Here is a 14738-nt window from a genome sequence, read left to right as displayed (position 1 = left end):
TAGTACTACCCAGCACTGACTATGAATGTGTGTTTCTGTCACTGATGGTGTGTACTGTACATGTGCTGTTATGGAGAGTGTATGGGATGTGTAATGAAAGCAGATGTGTTTGGCATAAGCTCAATGCTTTGTGATGGAGCCCTGTGATCCTGGGGTGGTCTGAGCTCAGGGCTAGGTCTATATACACAATCCCAGATTTGATATACTTCTCTGAACCCATGATGTTCTTATGTAATCTGCCTCCAGCAGCAGGTTAATCAAAGATTAGTGTGCATTCCACACTGCGATCTTTGATCATTTAGATGCTAAAACACATTTTCCCTCTGCTTAAAAGTGTTGATGGTGTCAATTTATTTATATTTCTTTTTTTATATTTTATTTTTCAGAGTCAGATATGCTCACCAAGGCTGCATTTATTTGATGAAAAACTACTGTAAAACAGTATAATTGTGAAATATTATTATAATTTAAAATAACTGTTTTCTATTTAAATATATTAAAATGAAATGTATTTCTGTTATGGAAGCTATTATTCAAGTCTTCAGTGTCAGATGATCCTTCGGAAATCATTCTAATTTTCAGATTTTTTGCTCAAGAATCATATTATTATCAATTGTCATGGGTTGTTGCAGGCAAAGGAAAGATTTAAGGTAAGGATCTAAATGCAGCAGTCTTTGACAAAAATGCGATTTTCTCCGTTTTTTGTTTAAAACGTTGTTGTTGTTGTTGTTATTTTAAATTAAACTTGCCACTTTCAAGTGTTGATAAAAAAGGAAGCTAGAATAAAATGTTTTTAAAATGGAGAGAGTTAAAGGTAGGCCTATATTTTAAGTATAAAATTTTAAACCTATATTTCAAGTATAAAAAGTTATACCTTTAAGTACTTAAAAAGCAAAACTTAAAGTGCAAATATAATATGTAAATACTAAACTATAAGTATGATGTTATGTTCACTTAAAGAAAACTTACAAGTATACTTGCAGTAAAAAACTACTAAAGTTTACTGAGTGTACTTCTAAGTGTACTTCTATAAAAAATGCTACAAGTATTAGTAGTAGTAATAGTAGTAGTAATAGTAAACTACTAGTATACTTAAGTTCACTTGTAGTACAGATGCAGTACAAATGAGAAACGTAGTTTGTGAACTAGTTGTGCACTTAAAGTTTACCACTTATAGTACACTTAAACGTATACTTTTATATAAAGTGGGCCAATTTAGTCCCAAGCAGTATTGAAATACATTCACAAGTTTACTACAGTACATTGATTTTAATATACTTACTACATGAAGTGTACTTAAAATATACTTCAACATTACTTAAGTATACTTAATATGAACTACAGTATACTACAGTATAAAAGTATACTTCTTTTTCGTAAGGGTAACTTGATTATAAACAAACTTACTGTGAGTCTTCGACAGTACTCTGGAAATTTAATTGGGTTGTGAAACATGGTTTAAATGTGACAAGTGGGTGGAGTGGTCGGTTTCAAAAACTGATGCCAACTATGGTTTAGAGGCAAAGAATGTTATTACATCATGATCAAAGATTACAAAGAGAGACTTTTTTAGGAATAAAGTGCACTAAACTGATGAATCATGCCCAGTAAATGCATTTAGAAAGATTCAGGCTGACTTTAAACATTGTAAAATGTGTTTTTTTCCAGAGCAGTATTATTGCAACTGAAAACAATTAAAATATAACATTTTCTGAGTGAATGGTATCTGAATCTGTAGATATCAGTGAAGTTCTACTCATTTTAGCAATGAATCTCACAGAGCCCCCACCACAACCCCATGTCTGGCACTCAACAGTTGTTTTGTGTTTTTGCCCCTTCTTTTCTCTCTGTCTCTCCCTCTCTTAGTAGATGAAGGGTCAAGTGTTTTGTTGGAGGTTTTGAGGACCTCTCATTTTGTGTGTCCATCTGCATGTGTGTGTGTGTGTGCATGCTTGATCAAATCAATGTGTGTGTGTGTGTATGTGGGGGATGGAAGGGGGATTAGGTTCATGTTCAGTCTTTTGTCCTTCACTATCATTAATTTTCTCTCCCTTTCCTAACCAACTCCATTCCGTTCCAGTTCTTCCCCTCTGAATTGAAGAGACAGCGGGACTGGGAAGTTTGGGGGGGATTGAGAATTCCCCTTGCCCCCATTCATACTTAATCAAGGCTGTTCATTACCCCGCTAACAACAGCTTTAACCAGTACAGTACTGGAAGAAACTAAGTTTACTCCCTAGTTCATGTCCAGGGTGTTTTGTAAGCAGTCCAAAAATGACATGATACAAATTTTAGTTTGTAAGAGTAATCTTTTACATTACACATTTCAGCTAATATACTGTAATCAGGCTACTTTTAGATTACGTTAGGATAATCTTGTCCAATATTGATATAAAAATACAAAGAGAATTTCATTCTTTGTTATCAACAACATGAAGTAAATTAAACAAAATATGCTTAATATTCTGCAGGAATAGGAATTAGGAAATGCAGGGGGTTCGTAAATTGATGAAGTTAATGATTAATTAAATCTTAAAAGTGTTCAAAGGAATAAATAATTAGAAAATAAATAAAAATAAAACACTTACTAAAAAAGATGAAATATTTTGTTTGTTTATGCTTTGTGACCTCTCAATCTTCTGTTTAATTATAGACATCTGACTATTGGCTGGTTTGTGTGTGCAATTGCACAAAACTTTCCAGATATAAGCAATTATTTATTTTTTAGAAAGGAGAATATGTAAAAGTTAGAAAAGAAGAATTAGTGAGAGCCAATGAATTATGAATAATTTACTGCCATTTTTTTTAATATTAAGTAATTAATATAAAACTGTAGCCTGATTAAGAGAATTGAAAATAAATTATCTTACAATTATTTAATTTTTGGAATCTGATTACATAATCCAGATTACGTATTGTCACTGTAGGGTGAAGAAACACTACTTTTCAGGAAATAATTAAACACTGTGTTGTCTAAGTTTATATTGTGGCTTTATGTATGGTCTTGATGTGTCTTTATATTATTAACATTTGACCAAAATCAAGCTCAAATGGAGTTTGCCAGACATGTGTGTTTTTACCGTCATTAGAACGGCCCAACTGAGGCAGTTACATTTTACACAATTTACAGGTTATAAAGTTTATTCTAGCTATATTGGCACTCAGGTTTATTCTGTAAATTGGCCAAAATCTCATGTTATAAAAGATGAAGTATAATGGAGGTCCAGTGGAGTTACAAGGTTTAGTTACAAGCTGTTTTTAATACTTTTCATTGGTTAAATATTTGCAAAACCCACAGACAGATGTAAAGGGTGGCCAAAAGAATATGGCGATACAAGGTTTCCGACTGACAATGACGAAATAATCCGTTACTACCAAGCCAGGTCTGTAAGCATTCGTGCATGTGCTGTCGCTCCAGTATGGAGAATACTGTCGACCGGATGTACTTTGAGATATGTGTGTGCACTGAAGTTGAGAGTATCAAGTTAAGCCTCCCCAGTGAGTATATGTGGAGTGTATGTTCATATGATAACTCCCCTGGAGGGCAAGTGTCCATTAATCACTCAGATGCTCATCTGTTCCTAACGCTTCATTAGCTCTCCTTCCTCCCTGCCTCTCTCTGTCTTTTTCTCTGCCTCTCTCATTCCTCCTTTTCTCCTTTTCACTTCACTCGAGAGTCCCACACTACTCTGTGTCCCTGTATTTACTGTTCTCTGCACATGCAGGTTAGGAGTAACACGTCATGCTTCCTTGCTTTTGTTTGGGAATGGCCAGTAAATGAGGGAGTGAAGTGGTAAACGATTGAAAGGGAAGAACCAGTGAATAGGTTTCATTGAAAGGCAACCCTTTAGATAAATGGCTGATTCTTCAAATACAGCATTTCTGTGTCCCAAGGATTGATTTGCATTAGAATGTTTTTACTTTTAGGTTACATTGAAACTATTTGGGGATATTTTTGCTACACTCTAAAAAATGCTGGGTTGTTTTAACCCAACGTTGGGTTAGTCCATGTTTGACCCAACATTGGGTTAAAACAACCCTGCATTTTGTTGAAAAAATGCAGTTTAAAAATGGACATTGCATTTTGGACAAAATCAAAAATGGACAAAAATGCAATTAAAAAATGGACAAATTGCATCATTAAAAATGTAACCCAACGGCTGGGTTTGTCCATTTTTAAATTGCATTTTTAACCCAACGTTGGGTTAGTCCATATTTGACCCAACATTGGGTTAAAACAACCCAGCATTTTTTAGAGTGTACTTTTCAGATGTCTTTTGTGTACAGCATACACTACAGTAAAAGTTTGGGGTCGTGCACATTTTTAAAATGTTTTTATAAGAAGTACTTAATGTTCACCAAGGCTAAAAACAATTTACGGTTTTCTATTTTAATATATTTTAAATAAAGGTCATTTATTCATGAATGGAATGGAAAACCAAACCATCAAAGCAACAACAAAAACGGACAACCAAGAACTGAAACACAGGGCTATAAATACACATAAAAAATACAGTTAGGGATAAAACACGGAACAGCCACGTGATACTAATTATAAAACCTTTGAATAACCGAGGTAACAAATGAACCGGGACTAAACAAGCATGTTGTTTCCATCACTGTCATTTTCATCACATTTGTTGGTTCATACAAATTTTAATAAAAGTTCCTAAAACTGTTTAAAAGGCTGCATTCTCCTGTGAAGCATGGTTGACCACTGATGGACATTGTTAATAAACAAATTAAACTATTAAAAATGTGACGAGTACGTGTAAGTACACAGAGCCAAATAGTAAAAAAAACCCTAAAAAAACACACCCAAATGTGGTTTTCTGTTCTTGTCCTCTTTACAAAGTGTTCCTTTGATCACTTTGCTTGAAAGTTTCATTGTGATATCATATGGGACAACAGACCCTTTGTGGTGCGCTTGGTGTGTGTAGCTGTGGTGACGGAGTGTGTTTACTATGCTCTTTCGTATGTTAAAGCATTAACAAGGCATGTGGGCATGTGATGAGTCAATGTTTAGAGTGAGTCATGCATTGATGTCCCAGCATGCCTTGAGATTAACGTATATATCCCCTAAACAGACGAAGAGTTTGACTTGATTGGAGAGATTTTACCCTAATCCAATAAAACAGCATTTACCCGTTTGTGTGTGTGTGTGTGTGTGTGTGTGTGTGTGGTTTAGGTATACCCTATGAGGTCAAAATGTCCCCACAAAGATGCATTTACCTGTGTGTGTGTGTGTGTGTGTGTGTGTGTGTGTGTGTGTGTGTGTGTGTGTGTGTGTGTGTGTGTGTGTGTGTGTGTGTGTGTGTGTGCGCATTATGGGGTCAAAATGTCCCCCCAAAGATGCTCTTATTGTATGATATAGGAGAATATGGAGCTCATATTTGTGAAGGAAAAAACACCTCAGTCCACACTGAGCAAAACACATGCAATTTGTTGCTGTTGCTGATATGTATATGGTCAAAATGTAAGATGAGATTCAACTTGTAAAGAGATCTGTATAACAGTATAACAAACTACCTACAGAGTGACAGCTGATATTTACAGGCATTTTATGTATCTCCCAATAATATGTCTTAGTAAGATGATATTAAAATGCTTAGTTTTATGATCGAAGCTCTGTAGTTTTAAGTGTTGGGGCAAAATATATATAATGCAGTTCACTACTATGATGATTGAGATATACAAACGTTCCTCAAAAACCTTATTTATCATATTTTACACTTACATTTTAACATGAGTCTTCTAAAAAAATAAAATGTAATTAACTAAACCTAAGTAGTTTCAGTCCAGGAAGTGTTCACCTTGAAATATTACTAACAATATGTTATATTAACAATATATTCTATATACTATATATTCTATAAACTAACAATATATTCTTAGTCTAAATTCTTTATATTCCAAAAAATCATTAAAGATTTCACAGCAAAAAGGTGTGACTTACGGCCTTAATTTTTAGAATTACTAAAATGCTTTTTTACCTACTAAAAGAGTATGAAGTATCAATCGGATACCAGAAGGCATGCAGAATATTGTGTGCAACTTTTTTTCCAGCAAAGTTCTGATCATGTTGATAATTTAGAGACCTTAGAAATAGGATTAAAGCAGCTGCTGAGGGTCAGATTTGAAAACAGGATGACAGTCCTTCCATTTTCCATAGAAAATAGTTGACAGAGATGAAGAAAAGGAAAAGGTTGAGGAAAGACGAGGAAAAAGAGAGGGAGTGAGCATGAGGAGGGATTAAATGTGTGTGAGGATGGGGGTAGTGGAGGAGGAAAGGGCCACAGACAAAGTGAGAGAGGGAGGAGGGTTGCAGGAGAAGGGGGCGGTGCTGTGGCGGCAAACAGCAGGGAGAGAGAGGACAGGACAGGACAGAGGAGAAGGGGGTTTCTACCAGAGAAAAGAGAGGAAACTTTGGCATGAGGTGGAGGAGCAGAGAGAAAGAAAGATAGAGAAAGAGAAGCAGCAGACTGGGATTGTACCTCCAGGACAGACTGGGGGAAGACGCTGGGAGGCAGCCATGCAGAGCACTATGGGTATGTCAGCAACACGACTGTATTTATTACACTCTGAATGTACGAGAGTTCAGATTACCACTGCAGCTCACAAGAGCTTTGAAGTGATGTGAAATGAATGATTAACTTTCTTAAAGCTGATCACACTGGGGTGAGAAGAAGCTCTTTGAAGTTATGGAGCAGTGTAAGTGCTTTCTTCTGAAGAGAGATCTGTGTGAGAGAACGACTGCATGGCACAAAGTTAATCATAATGTGTTGTTTTGAGGGTAGAGCAAGTTGGCTCTGCTACTCGAAGGGATTTTTATTGTTCTCTCAGAGCATAATAGAGATCTCAGTTATGTTTCATTTAAGTATCAACTTTTTCTATATATGTTTCTGCTGAAATTCCTTCTATATGCAGTTAGAATAAAGAGCTATATGTGAATGTGGACAACAAAAGCTTACATCATTGATGCTGGAAGAATTTGACAAATGTGTGAGTTTATGTTGAGATTTATAACTATTGCAGACTTTGGTATCTTGTTTTATAGATCTTGTTTTTTTTTTAAGTCTTGTTTATTGAGACTGTATCTGGGACTCAGTTCACATGTGAGATTATTTGGGGGCTTTTTCTTACAGGAGAAATATCTAAGAAGCATGAGGCTTAAACAAAAGTCTCCATTTGCTCTCTTTTTAATGTCATTCTTGTCCAGGATACAAGTGAGATATCTTTTGTCTTTTGTTGTTTTCTGTAGGTATTTATGTCTGTTGTAAAGAGAGTTTGTTGAGCTGTTGTGTGTGTGTGAGAGAGAGAGAGAGAAAGAGAGAGAGAGCAGGGCCTTGTGAATTGATTGGTTTACAGAACTTGGTTAAGCTGTTTTATCTTTGTTTTGTGGACGTTGTTGAAAAGCAGTGTTTTGGAAGTACACCTTTAAACATAAAGGTTCTTCATTAGCATATATTGTTCCATGAAGTGGAAAAAGTGCCAAAGTTTCTTTACACTAAGAAAAAATCTTCAAAAAATCAGTTCTTTTAAGAACTGTGCACTGAAAGGTTATTTGGGGAACCCAAAATGGTTCTTCTGGAATAATGGAGAAAACTCCCTTTTGGAGTTTTTTGTTTGCTTTATTGTGAATTTGAAGTAAAAAGTTGATGTATGAGCAACTGGCCTAGATTGGAACGTCCAACATACACACACACACACGCACACAAACACACACCCACTCCAATCACTCCTTGCCGAGTGCTTATACAAAGCTTCTTCAAACTAGTCAAACACCACTAAGCTTCTTGCACAGCACGCAGCCTGATCTATTGACATTTCGTTTTTTCGAATGGGATGAGGTTTAGATTGAAGCGCCCCCAAGTATATTGAGATTCCCGTTTGTGTTTAAAGTGGATGTGACTCAGCTCGTGGCACATTCTTGCTGAAAAAGCCTGAAATAGAGCGGCCTGTTACTGCGTGTCAGCAGCGTCCAGACTCCACTCCAGATGAGATCACCTAGGGGGGTGGAAAGGTGCTTGCGTCAGTGAGTCGGAAAATAATAGATGAGTTAAATCACTCTCATATGTTACAGGGCTCTGAAATACAGCCTTAGTAAATGCGGTCAGCTCACTGTCTCTGTAAGGACAGAATGTGCCTCGCTGTCTAGCTGTGCCTCACAGGTTTAGGTTCTCCAAAACACCTCGTACCATCTCCTCTCATCACTTTACTGTTTCCATTTATGAGATGCCTTTATGTGCCAAGTATTTATATAAGGCTATAGCTTCCTGCAGACGTATATACAGAGGGAGAGCTCATTACCGTCGTCGAGTCAGTCTCAGCTGACTTCACTGAATCACAACTTTCCATGCCACTCTTTTCCTCTCCGTCTGAGCTTGGCTGGATTCTGTTGGGACAGTGTGTGTGTATGTCCACATCCTCTTGCGGCTGGTCTCGCTGTGGCGTGTTTGCAGGTTTCACGACCAGCTCCAAGGTTGTCTTTTTTTTTTTTCTGTTTGCGGCTCCTGCGTGGTTCACCATCTCTGCACTTTTAAGATGAATTACATATTCATGCTGGCATAGTTTGTCTGAGGCCACGCTGGTTATGTAAGCGCTGGTGTGGAATTAATTTACTGTTATGTGCGCTGTGCCACTTTTCCCTCCGACTGCAGTGCATATCTGCGCTGGGATTTCAATTTGATCATAAGACTGATGATTATGGTTTGTCAGAAACACCGCAAGATTATTTATTTCTCTCTTTCTGCTGATGTTTGGTTCAGAAAGCTTTGAGAGGAGGTAGAGAAGCCATTTTGAGGAAATCAATAACCACAGCCAGTAAAGAAATACTTTGACTTACTCGGATAGGCTGCACATAAAAATGTATCTATTGTCCAATTAAAAAACAAAGAACCAATTTTAACCTCATGAAACTGGGGCAAAACACAACTTTCTGTCACTAACAGTTAATTTTCATTTATTTTCCTTCACTGTAAAAAATATCTTGATAAATGTATGGTAAGGTGACGGGTAAAGTGGCAGCTGTGGTTGCCAGAAACTATATACATAAAATATAAACTATAAAATATACAGTGATAGTATTTCTGGTATTACTGGATGGTATATCGGTGCCTGTATATTTTAGGTTATAATTGAAATATTAAACAAGTAATATAATGCTAATACTAAAATACTTTTTACCTTAAAATGTACTGATAACCATCATAATAATATTGGTGGTAAAAAAAAAAAAAAGAGCCACATCATGAATCAGACTTCATATAATCAGACTTCAGACTTCGTGAATCAGACTCCGTAAGTCTCCATAAAAATGGTCAATATTGTGTGTGTGTGTGTGTATATATATATAGTGCACAGGTCCATATACACGAAGAGAATCAACACCATCAAGGTAAAATGACACTAAAATAATGCAATACAAATTCACTAAATAATAGAAAATATAACACAGAGCACCCTAATGTATACTGATAACAAAACTGAAAACAAAACACATGTAATAATATAATTGTTTTTCATCGAAATTATATGGTAAAAATTACAGTAAAATTTACAGTACATGTGATGTTAAACCATTTACAATTTTTTTCTGTATGGTAAAGTATTTTACAGTTATTTAAAAGGATTTTACTGTAGCATTTTACTGTCTTTTCCTATAAAATAATGCAATTTTACAGTGTATGTTTTGTTTTCCACATTATCAGATATCGTCAAAAAATGGCACGGTGTTTTCAACGATTTTTGGACACTGATTTCTCAATCAGGCTACATTATATACTGTGATTATTCAACTAATCTGGATAAGTATTTGAGATTATTTTTTATATATCAAAACCTTTTGAATTTAAATAAACATTAGCTCACAGTCATTTCTACTGGACTGTAACTCGTCCTTATGTTCTTTTCTATAAAAAAACAAACTGTCTGTCCTCTCCCCTGTTCATAACTGAAGGTCTGGATTTCACTCTGATGGATCAGTATTGTTTTTTCAGACCGTACTCTGTACATTAAAAAAAACTCCATCACTTTATTACCATCCTATCAGTGGCATCTCCTCAAAATGGCCACTCTCAAAGTAATAACAATGAGGTAGAGCCACAGCTCCTCTCCGTTCTGCTGTTATTCCAAGTGTCTGTTTCTGACCACTGGATTGAACTGAATAATCATTAGTGGTTGGAAATTCCTACCGTGGCATAGAGCAGCTGACTCAGAAACAACTGGCTCCTGGATGTTACATGGCCATTCCCACGCTGGACGCTTTTCTGCTTGCAAATGCCCAGAATTGCAATGGGTCAGATTGACCAAGTATTGTTGACCACACAGTGGTCGTCTGACTAGTCTTGCGTAGCCTGACTCTCAGCATAAGGCCTGATCCATTTTGCTGCAAAAACCAGCTTAGAAAAATTTGGCACAGTATAAGACCATAAATGGCTGTACAGAAAAATAGTGCAAAATGTGTGTACATCCGAATCTTTTCAACCCTAAAAAGTACCATAATAAGTAGGCTACTTATTATCTCACAGCCATAACTCAAAGTAGAATATACAATTTTGCTTGTGGTTGTCTCTAGTTTACCTTCTACAAAGTGCCTCAACTCTGAGAAAATGTTGTCTCTCTAACAAACCAGTGATTAGTTCTTCTTTAAAAACTCTTTTTGTGTGCATCACAACTAGGGTTGGTTATCGTTTTTAGTTTTTTTTTTTTACGATACCGGTGCCAAATCGATACTTTTAAAACGGTACCGGTGCCTGAACCCATACTTTTAAAAAAAGAACCATAAAAGGACAGTGGATACCCAACCCTAATCACAACCCAGTAACCTGCAGTCGTAGCCTGACTTACTAGTAAATTGCCTTAGAGTGACCCTATTATGCTATTTTAAACATTCCTAATTTTGTCTTGGAGGTCTCCTACAATGGGTTTACATGCATCCAAGGCCAGAAAACACTTCAATTATTTCATTATATACATTACAGCATCACCTCTTTTCTCACAGTGCCTAAAACGGTTCGATAAAGGATTCGGTTTCTCTAAAGCCCTCCTTTTCGAGAGCCTGATTGGTCTCCTCATCCTCTGGAAGTGCATGCAAAGTGGATTTGCTTTCGCAGCGCAGAAAACAGCGTCTTTGAAACTGTTCAGACCTTTTACATTCACAAACAGCTATATTATACACTACTTCAAAGGTAACATCCGAAAAAGCATAATATGGGGAACTTTTAAATCAAGTTTTTACACAAGATTAAACTAAAGAAGTCAAGTTGTATTAACATAGAACCTTATTTAGTTGCAATAGACAAATCAAGTTATACTGTACTCAGAACCATAAACAACTGTTTAATAACTTGAAATACTTTCATATTTACATCTCAATTGCATATTTTGTGTGAACTTAGTGTAATAATGAAGGTGATTCTTTTTTTTATTTTTTATAGATTACCGAGATGCTTGCACTCAATCTACTTTATACCAGTCAGACCATGGGAGATTGTTCCTGCTGGCAGATGCTTTGTAATTGGCACTACGGTTGGCGTCTGGGCCTGTGCCAGTGAGTCTAGCACTGCTCACTGGGTAAAACAAAATGTCCACAGTTGATTGGCAGGTAGTGTGGCAGCAGCTGGCAGCAGCTCCTGTGTGGTATTGTGCAAATACCGTCGCCTGCTGCATCTCATTCTGGAGTTTGAGGCAGCCGGCTCTTTTCTGAAAGGCTCTCGCTGGATGAGATGCCCAGGGACGCTCGGACAGTGAGACAGGAGAGATTGTCTTCGGAAGGTTTGTGAGGCGGTTCGGGGCCCCTGTTCAGGGGGGCCTTTAATAGAGCCCATATGCTTTGAGATGCTAAAGAGCCGACCAGCCCCTTGTCTTCTCGAACTTTGAGTTTCCCCTCTCTCACTCATTCTTTTATGGATTCCTCTACTTCACTCAGGCCTTCCCCTTCCTGCGACTTATTTATGCATGTTCACGAACACTCCACCTGCTCAGGTTTTAATTTGTCTTTCTTTTATGGTCTATCTATCATTCATTGTCCCTTTCTTTCCTCTCTTCTCTGTGGAGTTCTCCCTCTGTTTTTGTTACAAACTCTGGCTCCCTCCCCCTCTCGCTCTCTTTCACCCCAGGCAGTGCACATGTAGGCCTCAAGTGTCATGGCAACAGCCCCAAACAGAACCAAAAGCCAAAAGCCTGTAACAGCAACAGGTTGGCAGTGAAACAAGCAAGGCCAATAATGCTTGTTCTACAGGCAGTGTTTCCCTTCCGCTTTTAATTCGATCCAGCATTTCAACAAAGAAATGTACAAAGATCTACAGGGATTTACCATGAAAAATGAGTTGCTTTACACAGAATTTAACAGCAGCCATGTGGTCTCTGGGAATCGCTGTTGTAATGCCGTTGTAGACGAGATTTGAATTTTGAGTGAATTCACTTGTGCCAAAATTTATTTTCAAAATTTGAAACTCGGTAGTTTTACACAGTTCAGTATTTTACACTTAAAGCCCTGTTTACAGATCGTTTCCGATGAAATAGAACGGTTAAGATTAAAATTTGGACACATGCTGCTGTCCCGAGAATTTTAGGTTTCTTTCGCTTTCCCCCCCCCACCCACCACAATGGTTGCATAGGTGCACTGGAACAATCCTTCCTAAAACGCATTAAACTTTCGTTTACAAAGACGTGAAACTCACGTGTTCATTGATATGCTCACACAAAAATCGCTGCAAAAGATGCTTTCCAACTGGTTTTATCGTAGTTTTTGTCCAACTCCATTGACTTGTATTAGGATGTGCTGTGAGGTACGGTATTACTCCGCCGCCGGAAACTGGAATGTTGTTGTTTGTATTCTTTCTGTAGTGCAGTCGCGGTATCATAATGCCAGTGGTTTGCTTGCAATTGGCAAAGGTGCATTATCGCCACCAACTGGGCTGGAGTGTCTATTATTCAAGCTCTCAACGGAAGAATGTACGGGTGTGAATCATTTGGAAAAATAGGTCCACAGTTTTAAAACGAATGGTAAAACACCTGTTGGAAAGCATCTTTTGCAGCGATTTTTGTGTGAGTATATCAGTGAACACCCCTGAACACTCGGTGAGTTTCACGTCTTTGTAAACGAAAGTTTAATGCGTTTTAGGAAGGATTGTTCCAGTGCACCTATGCAACCATTGTGGGGGTGGGGGGGAAAGCGAAAGAAACCTAAATTTCTCGGGACAGCAGCATGTGTTTAAATTTTAATCTTTACCGTTCTATTTCATCCGAAACGATCTGTAAACAGGGCTTTAAGTGTAAAATACCGAACTTGTCCTTTAAAGCCTGTTCACACTAATAACGATAACTATAAATATGACTGTTAAGATAAATATATTAGTGTTACGATATCGTTCTGTTTATTAAGCGTGCGCTTGCAGTTTTGTCGTCGTCTGCGTCAAATGCTCGTGCTCTTTAAATCAGGATGGATTCTGATTGGCTGTCAGTGTTTTTATCGTTCATCAGCTGGAAAAAAATCGTTCTGGAAGTGATTCCAACGATAGTGTTTCTCGGTGCCGCTATCGTTATAGTTGTGGTGTGGACTCTGCTGATCTTTTATATTTAGAACGATGTTTAGAACTATATCGTTACAGTTATCATCCTTGGTGTGAACGGGCCTTTAATATGTTGTGTTTTGTTTTATCATTCCCAATTACGTATATAAAAAAGTCATAGATAATGGCTTGCCTTATTTTTTTTACTATTCCCTCTATAAAACAAACTTTATACTTCAGTAGTTTTTATCAAAATTTTTGTATAAATTCGATAAGGACTTGAAGATCGGATTTATATTCGTTTTGGGGAGACACATTTATGTGGCCAAGAGTAAATTTAACAGTTTTAACTAATTGGACAGCTATCTGATCAGTAAAACGCATGAAGTGACCAGGTATATTTTTATTTCTATTACCATGAGAACCCTAAGAATTTTAAAGACATCATAAAGGAGTTAAGAAGACTCTCATCTTCCTTATCAGTAAACCATACACACACTCCCTGTTCCCATTCTGCTTTGTTTTCCTGACACAGAGAATTTTACACACATAATTAATGACAACACACTCAGTGCTTTTGTACATGTGCCAGAAAGAATAATCCTTGTTCTCAGACAGCAAGGCTGTGAAAGTGTGATCAGTGACTCATTGTCATCCTTCAGAATAAAACTCCTGACTGAGAAAAGAAGGGATGAAAGAAGATACTGCATCTGTTTAATTCAGTCCGTCAGATCACTTCAGTACACTCTGAGGAGGATATTTGGGTCCACTGATGGTAATGACTCCCTCTCTCTTGCTCCATTGACTCTATTATTGCAAATGCGTCATTCATGACTAAACTCTGTTTCTCCAGACTTGGGCGCCGGTGGACTTTTCAGACTGGCCAACAGCATAATTCAATTTATCAAGTCTTTAGCTAATTTATTTTAGCCAGTCTTGCGCATTAGCTGACAAGGACAGTGGAGGATATATGTAAAAAGTGACTGACATCCACATTCCTGAAGCTGTATCCTATATTGTATACTTCTACTATGCACTAAAAGTATGTACTTGGCTGGTGATGACAAAGTACATAACTTCTGAGTATGCAGAAACACTGTACACCAGTATTGTGTAGACAAGCATGTACAATTGAGTGTTCATTTTAGTGCTGTCATAGTAGATAAAAAGAATACTATTAATCACACATTTTAATCTCATTCACTCCTTGCTGATATAGTGCACT

The 14738-nt window shown here is 37.2% G+C and overlaps 1 protein-coding gene across 3 annotated transcripts in view; it reads left to right on the top strand.

Annotated features, from left to right (window-relative positions):
- Positions 1 to 14738, top strand: part of lzts2a (leucine zipper, putative tumor suppressor 2a) — a 59647-nt gene that overhangs the window by 32634 nt on the left and 12275 nt on the right. The window contains exon 1 of one of the 3 annotated variants that reach the window (XM_084391848.1): positions 6360 to 6547. The exons of the other annotated variants lie outside the window; for them this stretch is intronic. The gene's annotated coding sequence lies outside the window, so the exon portion shown is untranslated. Of the gene's footprint in view, positions 1 to 6359; positions 6548 to 14738 lie in introns of those variants that run through there. 3 annotated transcript variants of the gene reach the window in all.

This window comes from Rutilus rutilus (assembly GCF_951802725.1).
Source record: "Rutilus rutilus genome assembly, chromosome: 20".
NCBI classification, from domain to species: domain Eukaryota; kingdom Metazoa; phylum Chordata; class Actinopteri; order Cypriniformes; family Leuciscidae; genus Rutilus; species Rutilus rutilus.
Note: the sequence above shows the minus strand (reverse complement) of the source record. Positions and strands in the feature narration are given on the sequence as shown.